At 41.6% G+C, this 6,654-nt stretch overlaps 1 pseudogene; it reads right to left on the reverse strand.

Annotated features, from left to right (window-relative positions):
* Window positions 1-4,716: 4,716 nt before the first annotated feature.
* LOC100601893 lies at window positions 4,717-5,229 on the reverse strand (annotated as a pseudogene).
* Between the last annotated feature and the right edge of the window lie 1,425 nt (window positions 5,230-6,654).

Consider the following 6,654-nt stretch of genomic DNA (forward strand, 5'->3'; position numbering starts at 1 on the left):
AGGTCTAAATGTGGGCTGTGTGGCTGTGTGATACAGTAGCCACTAGCCATATGTGGCTATTTAAATGTAAATTTATCAACATGAAACAAAATTTAAAATTTAATTCCTAGTCACAGTATCACATTTCAAGTGCTCACTCTCCTGGTGGTAAAGGACTACTATATTGCACAATGCAAGTGGAGAATGTTTCTGTGAGACAAAATGGTAAATGTAAGAAGCTGTGTTTGCTCATTATTCTTGCCAGCAGAATTTCACAGAGCCCCTGACTTGGTGACTGAGCACAGCCCTCCAAAAGAATGCCTTGAAAATGGTAAGAAGGGGAGACCACAGGTTCCCACATCTCTTGCCTGAATCAGTGCATTTTTTAGAAAAGGTGAATTCAATGATTCTGGTCCTTGCCTTTTTCTGTACAAAAGATAATGTACAATGGGATTAATGATTATGCCTCTGTAATCTATAACCAGATGTACCCTCACATCCAAACTTTGATGAGATTTTGTTTGCTTGTAACTTCTGAGCACACGTAATGTAATTCTGAGTACATTTGATGTAACTTCTGAGCACATACTGAGCTGCCACCACCTGTATATAAACAGTGGATTGAAACACTACTTTGGTGCAGTCTGACAGAAACTCCTTGAAAGATTCCTACGGGATTGCAATTCTCATTAAGTCCACAATTCTCTTACCTCCAAAGTTCTTTTATATAGCACTGTCCTAGATTAAATGGCAGTAAATGCATGGGGTAAAAACAAACAAAAAAATTACTGAAAAAAATGATATGTTATCCTGCAAACAGTGAGGGATAAAAAGAACTGAAGATATTATCCTGAAGAATGCTGGAATATAAGAACTCGACCCAGAAACTGAGACTAGCAAATGACAAGGAATAGTGAGTGGGATAGAAAGAAAAGCCTAAGAATGTGATATCACAGATGCAGAGGAAAGAAGAGCTTTCAGGAAGGAAAGAGTGTGCAGTAATTTCAGTGCTGTTGAGAAGTCAAGTGAGATAATGATTGAAAATATGCATTAGATGTAGTGATTAGGAAGAGATGTTGGTGATTTGGAGAAGAGAACCTTTTGAGGAATTGTGGGGCATAAGCCGGACTGCAATGGGTAGAAATGTGACTGGGAAAGCGAAAAAGAAGAGGGCAAATATAGGCAACTCTGCAAAAATAATAGTAATAATAACAGTTATGAAATACAGGAGAAATGGGAAAGTTGAAGAATGATACAGTCTAGGGTAATGGTTTTAATGAGAAAATATGACTACATTACAAGTTAATATAAGAACTCTTTTTTTTTTTTTTGAGACAGATCCTTATTCTGTTGCCCAGGCCGGAGTGTATTGGTGCAATCCTGTCTCACTGCAACCTCTGGCTCGCCTCCCGAGTAGCTGGGATTACAGGTGTGCACCAAGATGTAGAGAGGGGATTTCGCCTTGTTGGCCAGGCTGCTCTTGAACTCCTGGTCTAAAGCAATCTGCACCCCCTCAGCCTCCCAACATGCTGGTATTGTGGGTGTGAGCCACTGCGCCCGACAAGTTAACATGAGAACTCTTCTAAGCAAAATGAAGTAAGTCCTGTAAGCCAATGTTTCACTATAAGAATGGGGAAAGCTGGAAATTTAAAACTATCATATTTTTAGGGGATTTGGAGACCTGTAGAATCAAAGAGAACCAGATAAACTAAAATTCCAGGGGAAAGAAAACTGTTTCAAGATGAGTCAAAAATGGTCAGCTCATCCTCCCGTACCCCCTACTCCTGTCCCACATACACATAACACTTTAACAAAAAAAAAGAAAGAAAGAAAGAAAGAAAATATTTTCTGAGGCTTTACTGTACAAATTATCTCATAACCCGTGTTTTCCTCTGGCTATGCATCCACCACCCTTACTGAGAAGATAAGGAATCCCAGCTGGTCCTATGGCTCCACCTGGTGGCGCCATTGGGGAGCAATTTAACTGCCTTGAGACCAGCTACAGAGGTTGGTTGGGAATGATGTATTTGCTTTACTGTCTTGCCTTCCTCTTCTAGGAGATCATGATTAGCAGCCTTAAAGAAGAGTCTGTGATTAATTAGACCTGAACCTCTCCTCACAGGAAGCGAGTGAGAACATTTTCATTCCCAAGGGATAAAAAGGAATCCCATATTGTGACTTGGGAGCTGGATATATAGGTAGCATATGAGAGGATCTGCGTGGGAAAGGGGGTGAACTGTTTTGAGATGCAAACTTATGCATCTTTTCAATAACTTTTCTTTCTCCCTCTTGGTTTAACGCTACTTTTGGTCTTGGGTGGAACATTTCCCCACCAAGTATGGGAACTGATGTCCGGAAAGATCAGGAGACTGAATGTGACAATCCAGAAGGGCAGGAGTTAGCTCCTCCAAGGGTAAAATATGACCAGTGAAGAACAAGGACCAAGCAAATAAGCGACTTCTTTTTTTCTTCAGTGAGCCGTCCAAGGCATGGCTTTTCCTTACAATCCAGCTGGAGAAGCCCTGCACCAAGTAGCCACCTGCTTACTTCTTGGCTTGTGAAGGCAGAGGCAGCACAATGGCACCCATCACATCACACTGCTTAGCATCTTCCCTTCCTCACCTCCTTCCCTCCTATCCAATAACTGACCTGAGTGTGCACAACCCGATGAGCCGCTGGCATCTTAATCCTAGCTTCAGCCTCTACTTTCTAGAGAACCTGCCTAAAACAGTCTCTCTCTATATATATACACACACATATCTATATCTATAGATATGTACACATGTATGTGTATACAGATAGATATAGATATATATTTAAACAGAGTCTTGCTCTGTCACTCAAACTGGAATGTAATGGTGCCATCATAGTTCACTGCAGCCTTGAACTCCTGGGTTCCAGCAACCCTCCTGCATCAGTCCCCTGTGTAGCTAAGACTACAGGTGCATGCCACCACACCTGGCTATTCTTTTTTAATATATTTCTTATAGAAACAGGGACTTGCTCTGTTGCCCAGGGTGGTCTCAAACTCCTAGCCTCAAAAAAATTCTCCTGCCTCAGCCTCCCAAAGTGTTACGATTACAGGCATTCAATGCACCCGGCCTCTCTCTCTCTCTCTTTTTAAAAAATCTATAATAGTCTCCCATCCACTTTTTCCTTAAAATGTATTTGTTAAAGAAATTCTGTCGTAAGTTTGACATTCTAGGTTTGACTAATTACATCCCCAGGGTGTAATTCTCTTGGCTGGTAGTTACAAGTGAAGCTAGATCAAATTGAAGTCTGGGCTTTTTTGGCAATAATACTTTTTAGATTGAGCCGGAGACTCATATTGTATCACTTTATTGTCTGGTTGTCTCCAGTTAGTGGTTTCAAAAGTGTCAGCCCAATCCATTTATTATAAAGTTCCCCATCAGATTATAACCTAATGATTTCAGGAGCCATTGAAGGACATTATCTAGATTCATTACTTCATTGGAGATTACAAACGGTGATATTATGATTTTCTCATTCCTTTATTAGACTTCTTATAAAAGGAGGGACATTTTCTTATCAACTATTTGTTTATGCTGAAATATAGTTGTGCAAGAAAATCAGGATAAATATTTAATGTTTTCTTTTATTTACCTGTTTCCCAATAATTCTTTTGTGTTCTAAACACTTTCCATGTGTAGGATGAGTTATTTTGCAGTATCATTATGGATTTTCATGTATTTAATATGTTTCCAATCTATTTTCAGCTATATGGAGGAAGCAGCAGAGAAGGGCAAATTTTAAAAAGTGGGAGAAAACTGGTATGCATATTTTCAACCAAGTGAAAACGTCAAGGAGGTTAAAGTAATCAACTGGGTCAAATGCTGCTGAGAGGTCAAATAAGGTAAGATGAGGACTTGAAGCTGGTGACCATACATTTAAAGTGAGGTGAGTGGGTATGGTGGGATGTGTTTGTTGTTGTTGTTGTTGTTGTTGTATTTTTTTGTTTGTTTGTTTTTTCTTTTTTCTTTTTTTGAGACAGAGTCTTGCTTTGTCGCCAGGCTGGAGTACAGTGGCGTGATCTTGGCTCACTGCAACCTCCACCTCCTGGATTCAAGCGATTCTCCTGCCTCAGCCTCCCGAGTAGCTGGGATTACAGGTGTGCACCACCACACCCAACTATTTTGTATTTTTAGTAGAGACAGCATTTCACCATTTTATTTCAGTGCTCCAAAATTATCCTAGCCTGCATGCAAGAATGAGTAAAGTTCCCATAGACAAAAGTAGAGTTGGTGCTGTTGGCTATTTTGCTGTTTCACTTTTACAGTATTACTAGAGAAGAGACTAAACCCAGGCCTATGGGGGAGAGGTATGTTTATTTATGGAAGTAAGAATGTGTGGGGGGGGCTGTGTTTGGATTAAAAGAGAGTGGAAGGGAAACCCAAAGGGTGATTTTGCGGGGAGCCTGGTTGGGAAGGAGAAGTCACTCAATTTTTCACCTCTATTCAGTTTACCAGTTTTGTCTTCTGTTGTTGAACTGGACATTTCACTCCTTTTTGTTTGTTATTTAGTTTTTATTTCATAATCATAAACAATTCTGCAATCCAGCTAGGCATGGAAGGGAACAAGGAAAACATGGAACCCAAAGGGAACTGCAGTGAGAGCACAGAGATTATAGGATACTGCAAGCAAATGGGGTGGAGAGGTCCTCTCCTGAGCTGCAGAAGGAATGGTCTGGTGGTTAAGGTAAAACACAAGTCAAACTTATTAGAATTGTCCACAGTCAGAAATGGTGGTCTTCTTGCTGGTCTTGCCATTCCTGGATCCAAAGTGCTGCATGGCCTCCACAATATTCCTGCCTTCTTTCACCTTGCCAAAGACCACATGCTTGCCATCCAACCACTCAGCCTTGGCAGTGCAGATGAAAAACTAGGAACCATTTGTGTTGGGTCCAGCATTTGCCATGGACAAGATGCCAGGACCTGTATGCTTTAGGATGAAGTTCTCATCAACAAATTTCTCCCCATAGATGGACTTGCCACCAGTGCCATTATGGTGTGTGCAGTCACCACCCTGACACATAAACCCTGGAATAATTCCGTGAAAGCAGGAACCCTTATAACCAAATCATTTCTCTCCACTGCTCAGAACACAAAAGTCTTCTGCTGTCTTTGGAATCTTGTCTGCAAACAGCTCAAAGGAGACGCAGCCCAAGGGCTCGCCGTCGACAGAGATGTCAGTGTCGAAGAACATGGTGGGGTTGACCATGGCTGATAGTACAGGGCTTCTGGCAGCGGTGGCGTCTGCAAAGCCCATTTGACTCTTGAAATGCACTTTTGAATAAAACAATCTCACCTGGGTGTCTACTTCAGTAATGTTTCCTTGGGAAGCCAGGCCATTAAATATGCCTCCCTGCTTACCTCAAGTGCCTCAGTGTTCTTCCCCTGCAGGAGGAAACCTCAACAATTCATTCTAGGTTAAAATTTGCTTCAGGGTGCCTTCAAAAATAGAATGACTTAGGCTAATCTTGCCTTTTGAAATGCTCCAAATGAGACATGTTCCTTGTATCCGAAAAGTCTTTGGCTGGGTAGGAGAGCCACAGGAAAGACCTTTTAAATATTGACAAGTTTAAGTATTAATAAGCCCATTTCATGCATCACTGTAGTGCCCCTCCTCAATTTTTTGATCAGTCAATATCTCTCCCAATCACAGAGCAAAATCATAAATGACATGTTAGTATTCTGAATCCAGTGCTTCTTTAAAAATGTATTATAATCTAATAGTGTCTGTCAGGAACTCAACTTTGGCTGGGCATTTGAAAATCAATCAATATTATTCCTCACGTTAACAGCAGAAAAAATATATGATAATCTCAGTAGATACCAAAAAATTTTTTTAATTCAACCCTGTATATTATTAATGTAAAAATCATCTTAGCAAATTAGAAACAGTGAATTCCCTTAATTTGATACATCATATCCATAAGAGATGTACACATAACATCTCACCAAATTGTAAAATATTAAAATATTGAGAACTAACAATTTCTTATTGAAATAGGAAAACTCCCAGTAACTGGACCCATTCTCTTACCCCCTGCCCCACGCTCTTACCACCTCACCCGATAAAAACCCAAGGAGTTTCAATAGTGCCTTCCAGAATGATGAAATTTTCACCATAATCCTATCACTGCCTGAAGCAATTAGCAAGGTAAATAAGTGTTAATCCCCACATGATTGGATTTTGGTATCTGACTTCCTGTACAAGACAGAATGCTATAAAAACCCACAGTCAGGGATGAACTGAGCCATTTGCTCTTTTGCTAGACTAGCTGTGTGACTGAGCTGGTCAAGCCTTGGGAGGCTGAAGCTATGGAGTTCTGTCCATCAACCTTGGAAGAGCTGTCTTGGAGGCAGGCAGGTCCAGAGCCCCACATGCCATGGGACCTGAACCGAGAGCAAGCCTGGGCCTGGGCACTGGATAACTTCCCTGTGCTGAGCCGCCACTCCTGCCAATGCCATCAGCTCTGCGGGAGCTCTGCTGCGGGCTGGCTGCTGCACAGCACCCGCACGGGGCACAGAGCCCTTCCCGGAGATTAGAGGGGCCAAAAACGCCTTCGAGATTCCCATGTCCAGGAGTCAATGGTGAAACCACAAACGGGCTCCAGTCACCTCAAGAAGACGCAGATGCTAACGACGGTGAGGT

The sequence above is a fragment of the Nomascus leucogenys genome, chromosome 6, assembly GCF_006542625.1.
Source record: "Nomascus leucogenys isolate Asia chromosome 6, Asia_NLE_v1, whole genome shotgun sequence".
Lineage (NCBI taxonomy): Eukaryota > Metazoa > Chordata > Mammalia > Primates > Hylobatidae > Nomascus > Nomascus leucogenys.